The sequence below is a fragment of the Diabrotica virgifera genome, chromosome 6 (genome assembly GCF_917563875.1).
Source record: "Diabrotica virgifera virgifera chromosome 6, PGI_DIABVI_V3a".
Lineage (NCBI taxonomy): Eukaryota > Metazoa > Arthropoda > Insecta > Coleoptera > Chrysomelidae > Diabrotica > Diabrotica virgifera.
In genome coordinates this window covers 27,271,539-27,293,616 of record NC_065448.1, presented here as the reverse complement: position 1 = coordinate 27,293,616, position 22,078 = coordinate 27,271,539, and the positions used below count along the sequence as shown (strand labels likewise).

General features: G+C 31.2%; 1 long non-coding RNA gene across 1 annotated transcript; it reads left to right on the top strand.

Moving 5' to 3' along the window:
* The first annotated feature begins 4,009 nt into the window (after window positions 1-4,009).
* Window positions 4,010-7,069, top strand: LOC126887396 (uncharacterized). Its single transcript, XR_007699049.1, has 3 exons — window positions 4,010-4,779; window positions 5,487-5,644; window positions 6,888-7,069. It is a non-coding gene; the product is annotated as an uncharacterized LOC126887396 (long non-coding RNA).
* Window positions 7,070-22,078: the final 15,009 nt, after the last annotated feature.

Here is a 22,078-nt window from a genome sequence, read left to right as displayed (position 1 = left end):
AGTACCTAATTCATCTCGCTATTACAGTACTTCTAATTGAGTTTTAAACCGAGTTTCATTAAGAAATAATTCGGGGAACTGATGCTTATAAGCAGAAAACGTCTCCGACATAAATAAATTAGAAGCAACTTAATGTCCGGAGAAGGTAGACCTTTAAAAGATCTGGAACTTTGAATATGAACCTTTAAGTCGCTTTCTAATTCGGCGCTAAAATTGACCAGCTTCTTAAATATGCCTCTATTTTCTGAATTTTCTTTTTCGTCGTGACCTCTTAAAGCTAACTCGAAAGCTCCACAAAACCTTATAAAATTTGTAGTTCTTTTTCTAACGAATAACCACCAAAAAAGTTTTTTATGATGCTAATCTGATTCATTGTCAATTATTAATAAATTAAACCTAATAAATAATCAAAATATTATTTATAATACACCCACGATCATGATGCACTAAAAGTTTAATTATAAATACAAAAACTTTTTAACAGAAAATAGACATAATAAAAGTGACAAGCCAGCACGTACTTAAAGAAACTCGAAATAAATAGATACCCTCGTGCCCGGCACAAAGATTCTCATTTGAAGGTATACTATAATATACTTATTATAAGGTATACTTATAATAGTCCAATATAGCTTTTTCTCTGTCACTTACAAAGAATGCTCGTGAAATATTTCTCTTTTCAGACGTGCCAGTACCGATTTCGGCACAACATTCTCCTGTCGAATAATCTCCCTTGTAGGTGGCAGAGATTGTACTACGCACAAGGTTGCCAGATTTTACATAATTTATGAAGATAATAAGAAATTCAAACAAAAAAATTAACAAGCATTAAAAGGTTTTGAAGATACAAAATATATTTCTGCATAGTTAGCAAGGTAGTGCCATGGCTCTATGGCACTACCTCACTGGCCGCCACTGAGATGGCCAAAGAAAGCTTTAAATTACATACCACAACAAAGAAGAAGAAGGGGAAGGCCTTCAGTTGCCTGGGAAGAAAATGTACGAAACATCATGGGAAATAGGGCCATCAAAGAAGACGGAATGGAGAGACAGAAAAAGATGGAGGTTGAAATTCGAGAAGCGATAGAGGCTGTAGGAACCTCGCTTATATAGATAGATAGATAGAGGAAAATAAGAAGGTAATTCTAAATTGCCAAGAAGTAGATGGGAATTGCCAAGAGTAGAAATCGATGGAAGCAAATGGAAGAGGCCTATGTCCAGCAGTGGACGAAAACATGCTAAAGAAGAAGAATTCTAAATTATTTTGGAGAATGTATTTGAAACATTATTTGATTAAAAAATCTCCATTTAGTGATAGTTCAATTCAATCAAACTAGGGGTCTCTTACATTCTTAATAACGTCTGCAACTTTTTTTTTCATTTAAGAAAACTAATTTGGGTGATACAATGTAATTAACTGCTTTTTTGTTATATCCACAGGAATTCGTTTCATTTCAACCCTCGTATTTTAATTTCAACCCTACTCACATAATAGCTTCACTTTCCTTTTAACCTTATTCTATGATTTACGACTCCTTTGTACAGCCTGTTTTTCCCGAATGAAAAATCGGTCCAGCGTTACTAATGCCAATCAGCCTCCAATACCTTTGTGTCTCAAAGCAGGTTTTAGGTTGACGTCTTTAGCCCAATATGAAGACGTTAGCCATCCATTATTCTTTTGAACATAATTACACCTTCTTATCTCTCAATATCATTTATTGAGTTCAGCTGTAATGCAACCAAAATACACTAATATACTCACTTAATAAGCTTGTTATAGTCCAAGTAATGAAGCTTAAAATAGGACAAAACCTCGCAATTTTTACAGAATGGATCGACTTGCTTGAAAATTTGAGAATAAGTAATGGATAGTCCAAGGATCAAAAGCTACATGATGCCGAAAGGCGATTTTACCATGGGGGTGGTTGCCACCCCATCTCGGGGGTGGAAATTTTTTATTATATTTTGACCACAAAAGTTGGTAAAAACGTTCATTCTAAGCAAAAAACGTTCTATACATTTTTTGATAAAATTAATAGTTTTCGATTTATTCGCTATCGAAAGTGTTAGTTTTATATCGAAAAATCAATGTTTTTAATAAGTTTTCTGCTAATAACTCCAAAAGTTTTCGTTTTATCGAAACAACTTTCTTCTCCTTCTTCTTCTTATAATAGGCCTCTTGGCCTGTTCCTTACCGATTTTGAGCTTGTATTCGTAGCTGTGATGTTGACTGCCAGCTATCTCGTCACCTTTTAAAGGGCCTTCCTGTTAGCTTCGAATCCTTGGCTAAACGGGCTATTCTCTCGCTGTCCATTCTCGTTACATGCTGATTCCACTCTCGTCGTCTCTGTCTTCCCCACCGTACTATATCTTGTATGTTGTATGTGACAGAGATCTCTTATTCTATCGTTCGGTATTCTGTCTCTCAGTGTTTTCCCAGTTATTGACCTCAGCGTTCTCATTTCTGATGTTCTCAGTATCCTCTTGATTTCTGCTGTGTCACATCTTGTTTCTATCGCGTACGTCATGATCGGTCTTACACATGATTTGTATATGCGTACTTTCACTACTTTCCCTTCCAGCCTCATATCTTTGTTTCTCCAGATGACATCCCTCAGACATCCTGACACGTAATTGGCTTTATTTGCTTGCTTTCGGACGCTCTCTTTAACATCTCCTCTGCATCAAACCCATGCCATAGTATCGCAACAATTTTTAACATAACAACTCATGATCTACAGTATCAAACGCTTTGGAGAAATCTAAAAGAACGATCAGACTTATTTGACCTTTATCAGATGCTCTTAGGATCTCATCCATAACCGTTACCAAGTTAATATGGTAACGGTTATATTATATGTAGTTACCGTTAACTACATACATATTTAGATTCCCAGGTATTGGAATCTCGAGACTTGTTCAATTAGTTCGTTGTTAATTACTAATTTGCATCTTATGGATTCCCTTGACACTACCAGGGATTTTGTCTTGGCTGTTGATATTTTCATGTTGTAGTTCTTCGCCACTGTATTGAAAGTTTGTGTCATTCGCTGTAGGTTATCCTCGTTATCGGAGATTAAGATTGCGTCGTCAGCATAACAGAGGAGTTTTATTTGTTTTCCGCCATCTTATATCCTTTACCAGTACCTTTAATGTTTTCTATGATTTTGTCCATGACTAAATTAAAAAGCAACGGGCTCAAGCTATCTCCTTGTCTGATTCCCGAGTTGATTTCTACTTCCGATGTTAGTTCATTCTCGACTTAGTTAGTTAGTTAGTTCATTCAAAACAACTGTGCGAAGATGTAGGTGTTGTTGTCCTTACACTTCGTCCTGGTGCCTTTGTTTCGCGCACCAGTCATAGGTCGCTGGTTTTTCCCCTCGGGAAAACTGAATTTTCTTTCCTTAGGGAAATGGTTTCACTTTTTCTATACTTATGCGAAGGACCAACCAAAGCTTTGGGACAAATGAAATATGCGAAAGGAACGTTTTTACTAAGTCTATTTGCTAAAAAACAATTACAATAACGAAATTTTGGACGCCGATAGCTTGCTTGCAATAGCTCAATAAACGCACTATGAGCACGAAAACATAAAAAGAATTGGCACTAGTTACTAAACACGTATTAAAGAGTCCGGTTTGCGCGGAACCGAGAGCGTTGAGCTCCAACTTTTCGACTATCCCGTCTGGCACTTGCAACTGTACTGTCTCCCGAACACAAGAACACCCCCCAACCCCCGTTCATCGCAACCGTTTTACTTGACCTTCAGAATTTCCTTTTTTGGTTAAAGTTTACGTCAGCCGGCTTTCTCGTGAAAGGGGCTGGTTTGGAATTTTGGATAACAAAGACTGAGATAAAAATTTCTAACTATGTACTGTCATTGTTTTAATTCTTAAGAACACGTTAGGATTATATTTAGAAAGTTAGTTTGCAAGCACGTATCGGCATCCGTACAGATAATTGAATTTTAGGAAAAAATTTAAAAGTCTATATCTTAAAACTAATATCCCTAACAACACACAACATTCCAGGAATGTACTACCAAAGTTCTATCAATATTTGAATGTCCTGGACATTTAGGGAACATTCGGTGAACATCTGTTTAAATTATTCCTGGAATGTTACCATAAGACATTCTGTGAACATACTACCAATGTTCATATATTTTAAGTTGCGAAATAATACATACGTGTAACAGATACAACATTACTTATAACATACCAGACAAACTAAGTGACACTTTAGGCCTACAGTGCAATAATATGTCAAATTTAAAGAGTTTTCCAAGTTCAATTAATACAATATTATAAACATACAAATGTAATAAAAATTATTGTTCGCGAATATTCAATTTGGAATGCGATTTTGTTAATAAAAAAAATACTTATAACTTATGCAAAACCCAAGAGAGGCATTTATATTTATTTCTTTTGCGTTCATTTTCAAATTCGCCGTGCATATATTTTTGTGCATGGCGCTTGAGAGGGCATCACGTGACTAAAAACGACCAACCAACGACCTCGCTTCGGCCATCTTGGCATCTTCATCTTGCCACCTTTGTATTATTTGTGCTTTTTAAGAATATTTTTTTAATTCGGATACTTTTATAATAGCTTTAATAGTATTATTAACATAGTGAATAAAATGGTGTCCTGTTTTTAACGCAGTTGGAGTAGCAGAAACAAATGTAGATAAAAAAATCTGCAGGAATAACGTTTCAATTATGACAGAAGCTCCAAACAAATGACTGTGAATGAAAATGAAAAGCCCTATTAAAAGGTTAGTATGCAAATATGTAAACGAAGGCATGCCCTGTATTTCAGAAAATAAATTAATACTATTAATACCCTAATAATACTATTCATAAAAAATCTTTTAAGTAACCTAGATATAACAAAGTGAATAAAAGGCATAAATCAGAAGAATTATTATTTTATTTTATAAGTTAATAATTGGTCATATCCATTTATTATTTTAATAATAATTGTGAATAAGCCACAATAACTTCGCTTATTCCTAACTAAAATAGTAAATAGAGATAATAACAATAGGATTTGTAAAACTAAAGTAATTCTTTTTGCGTTTTTGCTAATGTATGCCTTTATAAATAGGATGGTAGACCACACACTATAATATGCAGTACCAACTAATGAATACACAGAATATTATAGTCGATTTGCTAAACTCAGTCTCAGTACAACTGGCTAGTGATTTTAGTAAATAATTTTGCCAATTTGGTAAAATTGCAAAAAAAAATAATAACTAAATAGTTAATAATTACTGTAATTTTGGCAAAATTGGCCAAAAACAAAAAAAATTACCTACTAAAATCACTAGCCAGTTGTGTCAGAGTTTGGGGAACCGACTTACTAATAAACAATTTCTAAGCTGTTTTATAATATTTTGTGAGTCCATTAATCATATTTTTTATTTAAAACTAAAATTTGTTAATAATGCTTAGTAATGCCTATATTTTGTATTTTTAGCTTTCCAGAAGATCCTGCGAAGAAGACATGAAGTATAGATCAGATTTGTTAATAGAGGAGTATGTTCAAAACACTTTTTAGAAAAAGATATTGACAGAATTTCACTTTCATCTGTTCGTTTAAGAGACTGTGCTGTTCCAATAGCTTATGTCACACAGGTATATGCATTTTTTTTCTTGGTTTTAACATCTTTAAACGCGAAATACACAATAGCTTATCGAATTGATGCCATGTTATTTTTCTTTATTAAGGTCTTTGTTTATTATTGTGTATGTGTATTAACAACAGAAACATTTTTGGTTATTCTTTATTTTATTTTATATTTTGTCATCAAGTGTTCAGTCAATGTATGTAGTTTTCTTATGTACACCTTTATGGGTTTATACCTGGTGGATGTATATTTCAATAAATAAATAAATAAATAACCTAATTAATAATACAGTCTGTACAATATAGATACTGTTGTAATTCATTATCTACATCGGAGATCTAAGTTGACATTGTTGCCCAACTGCAAAAAATTTTTGAATTCATTTTAAGTCAAATATATCACATAATTATTGCGAAGTAGATTATACAACAAAACAGATTAATATTCAATGTAAATAAATAAAAACATCAGAAATAGAAAACAAGAATTAAGGTATAATCTTATGTTACAGTTATTAAGGTACCAAGGGTATTATAAGGATAATAACGCTTGAGGTCAATGGTGTTTTTAACAAGGGCCTGAGGGATATACGTTGACCGAAAGCGTTATTATTATAATACCTGTGGTGCCTTCAACGTTTAATGTCTGACTAAATTATTCTTTATATGTGAAAAATTTGAATGAATTTTGAATTGATTAGTTTTTAAATAAGTACATTTACCAGTAACAGTAGTAACATAATTGTGGTAACCATAGTTTTACTTAGGTTGATATTTGTCAACTTGACAGTATCTAAGTCGTTATTTAAATTTAATGCCCAAGGGCGTTATATCGTACTTAACAGACTTCGAAATGTCATTATTTGTCAAATAATGTACCAGTAGGACATTAAAGTAAATAATAAAAACAATAAATATAATGAATACTAAATACTTATTTGTTTGTGAAAAATCTATTTCTTTGTGGCTTTTTTGTAATTAACTATTCTAATGAGGAAATAAGCCACAATTTACTTGAAAAAATAATTTTATTAAGGTTTCTACTTCCACGTCGGATGTCGTTGTCAAAATACAAAATGTTCATTATTATTATTTTATTTATTAAATATTATTTATTATTTATTTAAATATTATTTAATATTTATTTTTTTATTATTATTATTTATGCGTATTATTACCTGTAAATAATATTTCTTCTGATTGTTAATTGTAAAGGATAGAAAAATTACCTTTTATTTTATTTTCTTTTAGAATCAGCTGAGAGAAGTGGTCTACAAAAAACCAGAAAGGAAACGGAATATGTGGCTACGAAAAGCAAAAGAAAGGTTTACAAAGCAAATGTGACACATTTTTTTATAATATTTAGGAATGTCAGTAAATTACATTAAAAAATGTATGTAAAGATTTTTTGCAATAAATTTTTTTTATATTTATCAAGGATGTATTATTTGGTATGGCCACATATCGTCAGCGATGTGACAATACCTCCTATCTGTTTTTTTCAAGAGATTTGTAAGATAGACTAAAAACTTGTTTCGGCCACCTCCTGTTTTCATATATTTTTTGACTTGTTTTGCAGTAAATTCAACTATCTATTTACTACAAAAAAGTCAGAATACGTACGAAAACAGAAAGTGACCTTAAAAAATGTTTTTCGTCTCCTGCAAACCTCATGAAAAGACATATAGGAGGTATTGTCACATTACTGACGATATATTTCAGTGAATGTCTAAAAAATATACTGTGAATGTTCAAAGAACGTTCGTAGACATTCATGGAATGTTCTAACAAGACATTCAGTCTAAAAATATACTGTGAATGTCCAAAGAACATTCATGGAATGTTCCAACAAGACATTCAGTCTAAAAAATAGACTGTGAATGTCCAAAGAACATTCGTAGACATTCATGGAATGTTCCAACAGAACATTCTAAGAATATTTAAAATGCTGACACAGCACTTTCCTGGGACTTTCCAGGGACATTCGTGTGCATTTGGGGACATTCCAGGAATGTTTTCAATGTCCTGTGTGTACATTCTAGGAACATTCATGGAATGTTTTGTGTTATTAGGGATACCGCGTGAGCGAAATTAAACTAATATTAAACATTGTTGTTTAGCAACAACAACTTTACTTAACAAAAATGCACCTTTTAAAAAAATAAACAAAACAGTTTTTTTTTTAATTTTCTTTAAGACCAATAGTAATCGAGCTATACTTTATTATATGTTAGCTCTTCTTCGTCAAATGCTAAATATTGTAGTTTCAAAGTGAAAAGACGGGAAAACTATGCATTTTTCGTGGATAACTTGTTCAAACTTTTAAAGCATTTAAAAATATCTATATCCAGAAATAAAAAACAAGTCCTTAGCTCAAAAATTAAGTGACTTATATTGAAAAGTATGTCAGTCTCTATTTTTTTTCAGCGAAAAAGTGATCGGAATCAACGCCCTAATCACCACCCTAATTAACATTAGTCATTGACCTTATTTTGTGTTCTTTATTTATGTATTATTAATAGGTTCTAGAAGTTTGACGGGCTTAGAATGATTAGTATTTAAAAAAAAAATGGAGTTAAAAGCGAATAACGAATTTTTGTAGTTTGGAAAAAATGGTTTTTTTTTCTTCAGAATAGAAAGATTAGAGAGATGATACGAAAAAATGTTTACATATAAAATTCTAGCTTATTTAATTCCCAAGAAGCTGGTTTGCAAAAATTTTTTCTATGGCAAAAATTGAGTGAGCTATTGACAATTAAAGCTTGTAATAACATGCAATAACCACTTTTACCAACCCTTTCAAAGTCACCTCTTTTTGCGACTGAATATTTTAAAAAGATTTAATAATAATAGGCTCATAGATCTTGTAAAAACCTACAAAATTATCTTTTACCAAACTTTCTAAGATTAAAAATTTAAAAGTTTCGTCAAATCAATATATTTTTTGAAAAAAAAAGAAGATATCCAATTGGAAGCATAATAATGTAAGTTAGCGGTGTTTTTAGTCATTGGCCTTATTCATTCTTCTTCATTTATGTATTATTAATAGTGCGGCAGATTCGTGCAAATATTTATAAGAATTGCACATTTAATGATACAAGCATATAAATTGGGCCACAGATACTGCACATATAAAGGTTCAAATTTAGATATGAGGCCATCTCAGATTTTGCTTTTTACAAAAATGGCGGACATTCAAAATGGGCGACTATACATATATGTGACTAATAGCACGATATCTTTTGAATGAAAAGTCCGATTTCAACCAAATATGGTACATAGGTTCTTTTTGTGATTTACAAGGTCTATGTCGTGAACTGGAAGAATCGGTTTACCAGAAGTTGTGTTTTTCCTGGTTTTTCATATAAAACTATTTTATATTATGTAAATAATTTATATTCAATTTTTTTACCCTGTATATATTAATTTTTCATAATGGTAATACCACCATTGAAAAGAGCGTAAGAATATGTTTTAGAAAATATTTTGAACTTTTTAGTTATGTTAATTACCATTTAATAAATGCATAACGTATCTTCACATGTACCTTTGTGTGGCAGATTCGTGCAAATATTATAAGAATTATTGTGAATTTAACGGTAGAAGCATATAATTTGGACCACATATACTACACATACAAAAGTTCAAATTCAGATATGAGGCCATCTCAGATTTTGCCTCTTACAAAAATGGCGAGTATTCAAAATGGCGGCTATACATATGTGAGTAATAGCACGATAGCTTTTGAACGAAAAGTCCGATTTCAGCCAAATTTGTCATCAAGGTTGTTTTTTGGATGAGCAAGATCGAGGTTTTGAACCGGATGAATCGGTTCACCAGAAGTTCTGTTTTTACTGTTTTTTTTTATGTAAAAATCTGTTGTTTTTTCAATTCTTTCACCCTGTATATATTAATTTTTCAAAAATTTAATACCGCCATTGAAAAGAGTGTAAACATAATTTTTATGAGAGATTTTGAACTTTTTAGTTATGTTAATTACAATTTAATAAATGCATAACGTATCTTCAGATGTACCTGTGTGCGTCAGATTCATTTTGAATGCCCGCCATTTTTGTAAAAGATAAAATCTGAGATGGCCTCATATCTAAATTTGAATCTTTGTATGTGTAGTGTGTGTGGTCCAAATTATATGATATAACCATTAAATGCACAATAATTCTTATATTATTTGCACGAACGTGCCGCACATAGGTTTATAGGTACATGTGAAGATACATTATGCATTTATTAATTGGTAATTAACGTAACTAAAGAGTTCAAAATATTGCCTAAAAATATTTTTACGCTCTTTTCAACGCCGGTATTAACTTTTTGAAAAATTAATATATACAGGGTGAAAGAATTATTAGAAAAACAACATGTTTTTACATAAAAATCAGGAAAAACACAACTTCTGGTAAATCGATTCTTCCGGTTCAAGACTTTGGTCTTGCACATCAAAAGAAGAACCTATATACCAAATTTAGTTGAAATCGGAAATCGGTTTTCGTTCAAAAGTTATCGTGCTATTAGTCACATATGTATAGTCGCCATTTTGAATGCCCGCCATTTTTGTAAAAAGTAAAATCTGAGATGGCCTTTTATCTAAATTTGAACCTTGATGTGTGTAGTATATGTGGTCCAAATTATATGCTTCTACGATTAAATTCACAATAATTCTTATAATATTTGTACGAATCTGTCACACATAGGTACATGTGAAGATACATTATGCATTTATTAAATGGTAATTAACATAACTAAAATTTTCAAAATATTTTCTACAAAATAATTTTATGCTCTATTCAATTGCGGTATTACCTTTTTGAAAAATTAATATATACAGAGGGAAAAAATTGAAAAAAAAAACATATTTTTTACATAAACAACCAGTAAAAACACAACTTCTGGTAAACCGATTCTTCTGATTCACCACATCCATCTTGTAAATAAAAAAAGAACCTATACAGGTACCAAATTTGGTTGAAATCTGAAGACTCGTTCAAAAGTTATCGTGCTATTAGTCACATATGTATAGTCGCCATTTTGAATCCCCGCCATTTTTGTAAAAGGTAAAATCTGAGATGGCCTCATATCTAAATTTGAACCTTTATATGTGTAGTATATGTGGTCCAAATTATATACTTCTATCATTAAATGTGCAATTGTATCACATATCGGCCGCACTATAATAGATTCTAGAAGTTTGACTGTCTTAGATTGATTAGTTTTTAAAAAACTGCCATTTTTTCAGAATTGATAGATTATCATCTGAGATACGAAAAAATGCTTAAATATGAAATTGTAGGTTATTTAATTCCCAAGAACTTGGTTTAAAATTTTTTTTTCTATTTCTCATAGTCGTCCACTGCTGAAAATAGGCCTTCTCGAAAAACTTTCATTCAGATCTATTTTCCGCTGCTGCAACCTACTTGGTACAAATCCTCTTTATGTCGTCAGTCCATCTTGTGGGTGATCTTCTCGGATTTCGTCTATTCACTCTCGGTCTCCACTCCCAGATTTTTTTGGTCCATCTATCATCTTTCATTCTAGCGACGTGTCCTGCCCACTTCCATTTAATTTTGGCTATGTGTTTTATAATGTCTTCTACACCATTTTTCCATTCTACGTAGCGTCACTTGTAGTTTTCGTGCAGATGTCCTTGTAGTCCAGGGCGGATCTGCTTTGAGATGGACGTTGAGAGGTGACTCTAATTTTTTTGCAGAAATTGCTTGGAATTAACCCATATATTAATAATTGAGTTATCCTCCCACTCAAAAAGGTCCGGAACATTGTTTAAATAATCAAAATGTCAAAAAATGAAGGAAAAATTCGATTTTTTTCTTCGTTTTTGATTATAACTTTAAAAATATTCACTACCGAGAAAAGTTGAACTAAAATAAAATAGGCCTGGATCCCGCGTAAGAAAGAAAAGTTGATTAATAGCAAGCTGAAAATTTGTTAATAGCTTAACGTTGTCTAGTCGGACAAACTTTGATGCACGGGAACACTGGAACAGGGGAAGTTTTAATTGTGGAGCATGATAAACGTGTCGTCCTGACAAGTTTATGATTGTGAAAAATAGCAAGTTGTTTTTAAGTTTATTCGATAGCCAACGTTATGTAATATATGCGAAAATGTTTGTCCGACAAAAATGTTGGGCATTTTAACGAGTCCGACACGTAGAACATGTCACATCACAGGAATTATGTTGGTGATGAATAGCAGTCTGATTTTTGCATGAGAGTTTAATGAAAGGTTAAAAAAGCAATTGGAAGTTCTGTCCGACAAAATTAATGGGAAGTTTTCGTAGTCGGACATTCTAAACAGGTAAGATATAGACAAAAATTCTGGTGATAAATAGCTTTCCGACAAAGATGAAATTTAATTAAGTAAATTATTCCTTACCAAGAATGACTGTTGTCGGAAAAAAATAAGGGGTAGATTTTGTAGTTGGACAATTTAAAAAAATAATTTTTGAAATTTCAATAAGGGGTGATTATTCTATGTCAAAAGTACCTACAATCAATTACAATCGATATCTTTCGATTTATCTCAACATCATTTAGATACCTCACTGTAATACATTTATATTAGATCAGGCAAATTATATTATGGATTGAGTGGTCTAGCTCTCTTTATCTGCCACATGCGCGGGATCGCTTGGTTAAAAGAGATATATAGACCACCTATCGACTTTTTGCACTGTATTCCCTGTCTACCCTTATGTCTATGAATACATTTCCATTTAAGAAAAACTGTCACTTTTGACAATAATTCATAATAAATTGCAATCGTAACTTCAAATTTAAACTAATCGATTTATTTTGGCAGCAAATTATTTCTTGTCATGTGACATATTAATTACATTATTATTTCATTTGTAGAAAGTTGAGAAAAATTACGTTATACAATTTTAGTAATAATTTATTTAGGTACCCTTTTTCAATCAGGCAAAGCATTATAGCACGAAGAATGATATTCAATAGAACTTTCACAATTATCTGGCAACTGAACCTCATTGAATTGATGACCAAGTATTTTACTAACTTTGTAAAATGTTCGAAAATTACTCAAAAATGCCCCGTTGAATGGTTTCACTTTTGATCTGGCGACTTAAAATTTAAACTGTTGACACTCAAAAATAGACACAAAAACACTCCATAGTTAATATAAATTTTAATTTCCAACACACGTGGCAAACAGAAACTCAGAGACCATGTACTTTCAAATACTACTTTGTATAGCACAAAGTGTCACACTGACAAATGCAGCCTTCTAATACATACTTCTAAGCATAATGTGTCATATTTACGTCTATTCTTATAAGCACCGAAGTTTTAGACTCTTCACATTTTTCAATGTCGTTTACAGGGTTAAGATTTGAGTATGGAAAAAAATGTATACAACGTTTTTTGTAGGAAATTTTCCGTACTTTCTGATGCGCCCAATTAGAAAAGCCTAAGAGATTGCTTTCACATGTTCTTTGACATTTTTTATTGTCATTTTGAGAATATCTAGAACAAACTCCACCCAAAAAAATAATTCTTTTGCAATATATACATGCATTGATAACTTACCTTACTGTTTTTGGAGTGTGCATGTATATATATGCACATGCAAATATGTGAATATAAATAATAATATACAACTAAAATAGCTTTATCAATATGTGACTAAGTCATTCTGAAAAAATGTTTTTTATTTATTTCCGTCGATTTGCCCAAACTTTTTGTCCGACATATAACTTTTTGCGTTACAAGATATAATTTCTACATAAACAAATCAAAATTAGCTTGCTATTTATCACCAACATTTTTGTCTATATCTTACATGTTTAGAATGTCCGACTAGGAAAATTTCCCATTCATTTTGTCCGACAGAACTTCCAATTGCTTTTTTAACCTTTCATTAAACTCTCATGCAAAAATCAGACTGCTATTCATCACCAACATAGTTCCTGTGATGTGACATGTTCTACGTGTCGGACTCGTTAAAATGCCCAACCTTTTTGTCGGACAAACATTTTTTCATATATTATATAACGTTGGCTATTGAATAAACTTAAAAACAACTTGCTATTTTTCACCATCATAAACTTGTCAGGACGACACGTTTATCATGCTCCACCATTAAAACTTCCCCTGTTTCAGTGTTCACGTGCATCAATGTTTGTCCGACTAGACACCGTTAAGCTATTAACAAATTTTCAGCTTGCTATTAATCAACTTTTTTTTCTTACGCGGGATCCAGGTCTAAAAGTAAAAGTTGCGTAATTAAATTTCCTACAATATATGATTGGTTAAATTTTTTTAAAATTGTTACCCTTGTTGCAAAATAGCAATAATTGCGAAAAAAACATAAAAAACAAGTATTCGCATTTTACGTTTTTCAACCATTTCTGCTACACTTAGGACCTTCATGTTTCACCCAGAAAAACTTTATGATATGATAAAACAATACTGTAAATTTAGTTAAGACCGGTTCAATAAATTTTGCAAAATAAATTTTGCAATCCAGATTTCGCAAAAAAAATATTTTTTTCAAAATGTTGCAGGAACGAAAATAAAGCAGATAGCAAGTTAATTTTTTTACAAATAGAAGAATATTGTACCTTTCATTTGCAATTTGCAAAATTAAAATCGGTTAACTACCACGGCGTCAGGATTTTATTTAAATAAACATTAATTTTTGGTGCTACGCGCAGGACAGCGGTGTTCGATTCACACAAGTTGATTTCCTTCAAAATTTCTTCCAATCTTTATCTGATATACAGTTGAGTCCGCGAGTCTTTACCCGTGCGTCATTAATACCTGGCGAGATAAAACACATACTTTTTATTTAGCATCATTCTCTTCCACGCATGAAATTAATGACAAACCAGCTGCCGTCTGTTATTAAGTAAAAACACATGTTATTTTTATAAACGATTTAGTGCATTGAAAAGAGATAGGTACAAAGAAAGACGATTGGGGATGTCTTCACATATTTTAAGTACAATTTCTGACGTTTTGGTTTGTTTACTTTTGTGGCTGTCAGTTTGTTGAATTTTTTGCTGTTATTCTGTCGAATTTTTGCATTTTGAAGTTTTTTATAGTATACGCTCTGAGCTTCGCTGGTGGCGCTCCTAGCGGATTACTAATTCAACTTTCACCGGTAATTTTTAAATTTATTATTTAATTGTTATCGCTTAACATTTACAACGCAAAAAAGTAATTAAATTGTAATCGATTTTTTAAAGATTTTTCTAATCATTTTGACGTTCTATTGATAAAATATGAATTTCTTACTTCGGATACTTTCACAATTATCGTGTAGATGGCGCTAAGATTTTTAGATTAAATTATAATTACATATTACGGAACATTAAAAAAACTCAAATTCAGTATTTAAAACGTAAGTATATTTAAGGTAAAAATATATACCACAGCTTTGACCAACTAATATTTTTTATAATTAATGTTTTTAATTTTAATTTTAAGTTAATCACTTTGACATTTATGTCAAATTTCCGGTAAACGTTTACAGACTTCCCACTACTGGCGCTCGCGAATTTGTAAATATCCCCTCTACGTACGAGCTCACAGCGTATACAAACAGTTGTTTTCACAACAAATTTTATATTGGAGTTAGAAATTATTTGATAATTGTATTTTATTTTACGATAAATTTTGACAACGTACAAAGCTAACCTCATTGTTGGCACAGTTAAATGCTTGTGTGTAAGGTTCCGCCAAAGTGAATAAAATAACAAAAAGAAAATATGTTATTGAATTTTTTTATAAATCTTTTATTTATTTATTAATCAATGATAATAAAATAATTTATTAAGCTACTTTAAATGTAGCTGTAATTATGCACCAAAATTTTAAAGCACAACTTAATTTTGACATTCTATTTATTTGATAACGTCAAATTTTATACTATAACCCGTGATCGGAATAATATCCACTTGCCGTTGCGTTTAGTAAATTTCCGACTTATTTCGTATGCTTTAAATGATGACGCACGGGTAAAGACTCGCGGACTCAACTGTATTATTTTCTTACTCTATATTTTGTTATATGTTCATATTTTAATTCAACAAAAATCAAACTAATTTGATTATTGTTTGTGAAAAATTATTTAAACAATTGCATATGTTTAAAAATAATACACTTTTATTTTCAAGTTAAAATATATGAAAAAAGAAACTTTTTGCTAAAAAAAGTGTTATTTCAAAGGACAGAGTATGTGTTTTTATTTTGCAATAAACAAATTAATTTATATATTTCGAAATGTACTAAAAATTAAAATTTATCAATCATTATCAAAGGTCATTGGAATGCACAATCAGAGCGAACATATCCGCTGTCCTCTGCGTAGCACCAAAAATTGTAGTTTAACTACCTACAACGTTAACACGTGGTAGTTAACAGATTTTAATTTTGCAAATTGCAAATAAAAGGTACAGTATTCTTTTATATGCAAAAAAGAAATCAACTTGCTGGCTGGTTTATTTTCAGTGCTGAAACATTTAAAACAATGATTTTTTTGCAAAAGCTGGATTGCAAAATTAATTTTGCAAAATCTATTAAACCGATCTTAATGAAATTCTCAGTATTATTTTTTTATCATATCATAAAGTTTTTCTATGCGAAATATGAAGGTCCTAAGTGTAGCATAAATGGTTGAAAATGTAAGATGCGAATACTTGTTTTTATGGTTTTTTCGAAATTATTGCTATTTTGCAACAAGGGTGACCATTTTTAAAATTTTCATTTAATCCTATATTGTAGGAAATTTAATTACGCAACTTTTCTCGAAAATGAATACTTTTAAAGTTATAATCAAAAAACCAAGAAAAAAATCGAATTTTTCCTTCATTTTTTGACATTTTGATTATTTAAACAATGTTCCGGACCTTTGTGAGTGGAAGGATAACTCAAATATTATTATATGAGTTATTTTCAAGCAATTTCTGCAAAAAATATGAGTCACCTCTCAACATCCAAATGTACTAACATTTTTACAGATGCAGAGTACAGAAAAATTGTTCCAAATTAAATTTACTATCAAGATCAAAAAATCTTTCAGGTCAAAAGGTCAAAAATATTTTTTCTACAAAAATATATAAAAAAAAGGAAAAAAGAAAGCAATTTTGTTTTTGCCCCATAACTTTTTTCCACGGGGATAGAGGCATTGCTTCACAGAAAAAAAACTTCCATCCTTCCTCTTTAAAATGAAGTTTGGTTAAATTTAAAATGACGTTTTTACGATTTATAGTTTCCAAAATATGATTTTTCAAAACTCTTCACAGAATTTTTGGGCCATTTTCCTTATTATTTCGCAAACATTGTTCTGTAATTTTTTTACGCAATTTTAGGTACCTATATGCAATGGTATATTTAGTAGGAAGAAAAGTCAATTTACAGTAGAGCGTCGAAAATCGTAACCCTGGTAATCCGAACATTCTCTAATCCGAACACAAAAAAAAAATTATAAAATTAAAAAATATGATCGCGGACCGAATTTTCGGATTTAATATGACAATATGGATAAAATATGACCGCGGATTTTTGTTTTGTTCATGCAGAAATACATACAATATATTTGTTTATTATGCAGGTGTTTTATTCCTTGTAACTAAAACGTATGTACTATGTTCATGAGCTTAGCTTTGTATGTATTTTGAACATATGTTCGATAATCCGAACAATTTGATAATCTGAACTACCCCTGTACCAATTAGTTCGGATTATCGACGCTCTACTGTACTTTAAAATGGTCTACTGTTGAAGGTTGTATGGCTATTTTGAAGCAATGTATGTTTTTTCAAAGTTTTATACTTTTAACGATTTTTGATATGTTTTACGATTATTTTAAATTTCTCATTATAACTTTGGTTTCGTACATTTAGGTATATACATTGCGGAATAAAAAAAAAGGTTATTTTCTTTACTTTAAAATGGCGTATTGTAAAAAATTCTAGGACTATTTTTAAACAAGATATGCATAGAACTCACGCTTTGTGCCCTAGTGCATAGGGATTAATTCACCCCTTTCTCAAAAATGCACCCCTTTAAATGGTAGCACTCCGCGGATCTTTCATAGTTAGAGGTCCATTGACCATATGAAATAATAAAACCTCTTGAACGTTGTAGTTCCTTCTATTAATATAATAAATGTTTGGTAAAAATATACTCAAATTATAAAAAATGTTTAAATTGACGAAATTCCGCCATTATGTAATGAGAAAGACGGGCAGTCAATTCATTCCTGGCGTTTTTGATGGCTTCAGAAGTTATTTGAGCAATTTCCGTTTTGATACGCTCCTTCAGCTATTCTACATTATTCGGTCGACTTTGATAAACTTTGCTCTTCAAATATCCCCATAAAAAGTCTAACGGAGTCAAATCTGAGACTTTGGTAATTATTTTATAGATTCCCTTCTATTGTTCGCCCGCTATAACTTTTGCCATGCGTCACGATTCATTTTCATTTCAAACAAATTAAGTCAAAACATAAAATGAAACGTACGCCGATGTGTGTAGTATATAGTATACAGTAGGTATACAAAATGTATATACACATCAACGTTCGTTTTACTTTATGTTTTGACTTAATTTGTTTGAAAATGAATCGTGACGCATGGGAAAAGTTATAGCGGACGAACAATACCCATCCACCTACCTGGGAAAACGTTATTTAAGTAATTTTGTACTTCAACGCCGTAATATGGGGTAGCTCCATTTTGTTGGAACCACAAATCATTTCTATTTGGAAATAGCTAATTCAGTTGTGATATCAGATAATCCAGAAGAAATTCCAGAAAACGAGGAGCAGTTAAGTTTTCCTCAATAAAATATGACTCTTCAGACGGCCAAGGTGGTTTAGATGACAGATGGACATTCATCATGGCAAGCCGCTTCATCGTCAAAAACTGCCTTTTCTATGAAACTCTGATCTCTGTTACATCGTTCCATAATAGTTTCGCAGAATTTGATTCTTCTATCAAAATCATTTTCTAACAGTTCCTGGACAAGATGTACTACTATGATTCCTACTTTAAACAGATGCCTTTTTTACTTCTTCTTTTTTAGCACTCTTAACAACAATTGATTGGTGGACATTATTATCTAACGCGATCTGCTTCGAACTGGTATGGGGATTTTCTTGAAACAACGTCCAATTTCTAAGCTTCGGCTTTTGATTTTCTACCACTTCCCAGGCAACCAAGAGACGTCATATAACCTAAAGGAAACGTCAGTTTTTGGTTGAATATGCACACGTGGTTGAACATTACGTCATATAGACGTCTTTGGTAGGTGATTTTAAATACGTAAGATTAATGACGTTAAAATACGTTTAAAAGACGTTTTCATTTCAGACAGCCTAAGTCTGACGTCTCGAAATTGGGAGGAGCTTGCTTGTCAAAAGTTACAAAACAAAGGTTATGTTTGTATCGTCGTTTCATTTCATTGTCGTCGTCGTATTTTGCCTATTTTGGATTCATTTGGATTTAGTTTGCTGTTTTTTGTGTATTATTTAAAACTTTTGTTTGTCATTTGTGAACTTTATAAACTTACCACAATGCAAAGTGATTATTTAAGGAAATTATTATTGTAACCTCCAGATGTTGGAGAAAGGTAGGCGAAACAATTTTTATTTACTGTTCATTTTTTCCTGATATTTATCAATAATGATGAATTTTGCAAGCAATAACATTTCTTTTATTGCTTTAGATATTCATTGAGGCTGAAAATCATTGGAGATTTAGATCCATATACAATTCAGTCATCAGAATTGAATTTTACAGTACCTATAGTGCATTCCACCAATTACTATTATAATGCTATTATAGATATTTATACATATCTGGTGGAGTCTCACAGTTACTACTTTAAGCAGCAGATGAAAGCAAACAAAAGCCTTCACATAAGAGCTTTCACAACTGGATTTGTTTTGAAAGTTGGAGTAAAAATTGTTAATGATTTCTATATTATTGTTAGAAAGCTATGCCTTTATTTTATTTATTCACCATTAAGAAATATATGGATAACAGTATTAGTGTCTTTTGGATCAATTGGTTTTAAATATTAGATTTATTTACGTTTATATATCTGTATGAAACCAGACATACAGTCGAAAAAATGAAAGAATACCCATGAACAATCACATCAATCACATATTTTGTGTTTGCTGTTTTTTTCCATAAATAACAAACGAGAGAGATATACATTGTGTAACAAAAATACAGGTCATAAATTTAATCGCATATTCTGGGACCAAAAATAGTTCGATTGAACCAACTTACCTTAGTACAAATGTGCAAGGAAAAAAAGTTACAGCCCTTTGAAGTTACAAAATGAAAATCGATTTTTGCCAATATATCGAAAACTATTAGAGATTTTTTAATGAAAATGGACATGTGGTATTCTTATGGCAGTAGTATTTTAAGAAAAAAAGATAATAAAATTTGGACACCCCATAAAAATTTTATGGGAGTTTGGTTCCTTTAAACCCCCCCAAACTTTTGTGTGCGTTCCAATTTAATTATTATTGTAGCGTCGTTAGTTAAACACAGGTTTTTAAAAACTTTTTTGTCTCTTAGTACTTTTTCGAAAAGTCAGTTTTTATCGAGATATTTGAATATTTATTTGTCAAATCCACCACATATTTGTATATGGTAAAATACGATTATGGAGACTTGGTAATAATATGAAAATTTATTTATGATTTACATTTTTAAGTATATTTTGAACCATATTAAAAAAGAAGCCACATCTCGATAAAAGATGCTTTATCAAAAAAATATAAAGAAGCAAAAAAGTTTTAAAAACACTGTGTTTAACTAATGGTACCACAGTAATAGTTTCATTGGAACGTACACAAATATTTGGGGGGTTTAAAGGAACAAAACCCTCATAAAATTTTTATGTAAACATATTAAAAAAGAAGCTGCAACTCGATAAAAACTGCCTTATCGAAAAAATACTAAGAGGCAAAAAAGTTTTAAAAATATTGAGTTTAACTAATGGCACCACAATAATAATTATTTGGAACGGACACAAAAGTTTGGGGAGGTTTAAGGGAACAAAACCCCCATAAAATTTTTATGGGGTGCACAAATTTTACTATAATTTTTCTTTAACATGTTCTTTCCATAAGAATGCCACATGTCCATTTTCAACAAAAAATCTCTAATGGTTTTCGATATATTCAAAAAAATCGATTTTCATTTTGTAACTTCAAAGGGCTGTAACTTCTTTTGTGTGCATATTTGTACTAAGGTAAGTTAGGTTCATTCGAACTATTTGTGGTCCCAGAATATGTGGTTTAATTTATGACCTGTATTTTTGTTACACCCTGTATTATTAATAATCTGAATAATATGTGACTGATGTGGTCGTTCATGGTATTCTTTCATGCACATGCATATTTTTACCAGAAGAGTAAATAGTGACATCTTCGTCTACACCGTATCTCCCTTGCGGCAAATTTAGTACGAAAACTATGTAACTTCCCAGTTTGTCATACCACACGACTGACCTTACTGTTTAGAAAGTGATATTTTCAAGAAAAGGTTGGTGGTAAATAATATTAAATACTCATTAAACAATATACAAATGTTAGTGATATGTGTATCTATAAAATATTCCATTTTAGCATCCTATCTGTTAAAATGGGAGATACGTTGTATTCACATTAGCCATATCTAGAGACATAGTTTTTTGTGATTTTTGTAGTTTTTTGAAAATTTGGATAAATGGAGTTACGCAGTTTACAGATTAGGTCGACGACATGTAATTGCTATGATAGAAAAGAGAATAATAAACAGTCATGATTGTTTGTTCTAAAATTATATTTTATGAATGTCTGATTTTAAAATACTCTCAATCATTGTAAAGTACGCAAATACTCTAATAAAAATAAATTTTTGTAGTTGAAGCATTCCCACAAAGATAAAATATTTTTTTAGGTGAAGCATTCCCAAAAAGCTAATGCTAAACCACTAGATGCTTGGGTGATAGCCAGTTCCAATGGCATAGCAAATACACATTGTAATATGTGTATGGCCGGTAATAGTGAAGTTTGCAGCCATATTGCAGCAATCTTATTTGCAGCTGAGTATGCCCACAGCAAGACAGAAGAAGAAGAACCCAATGCATGTACAGATGTTACAGCTATGTACGTGGTTTGGAGATAGCAACATATGCATTCTCTGATGAAAAACTAATGAATTTTGAAACTGTTCGGTCAGAGTGCTTGTTGCGCTCTCTAAATGAACTGAAATATAAGACGGCTTTGGCTTCATGTTGCAGCGATATGAAAATGGTTATTCATTTTTAATTATAATGTACTTCTTCATCATGAGTATTTATGTATTAGTCTTTTAAGTGTGTATATTATCAGATATCACGTGTAAATTGTTTTTATCATTTTTATTTGGTAATTACAGT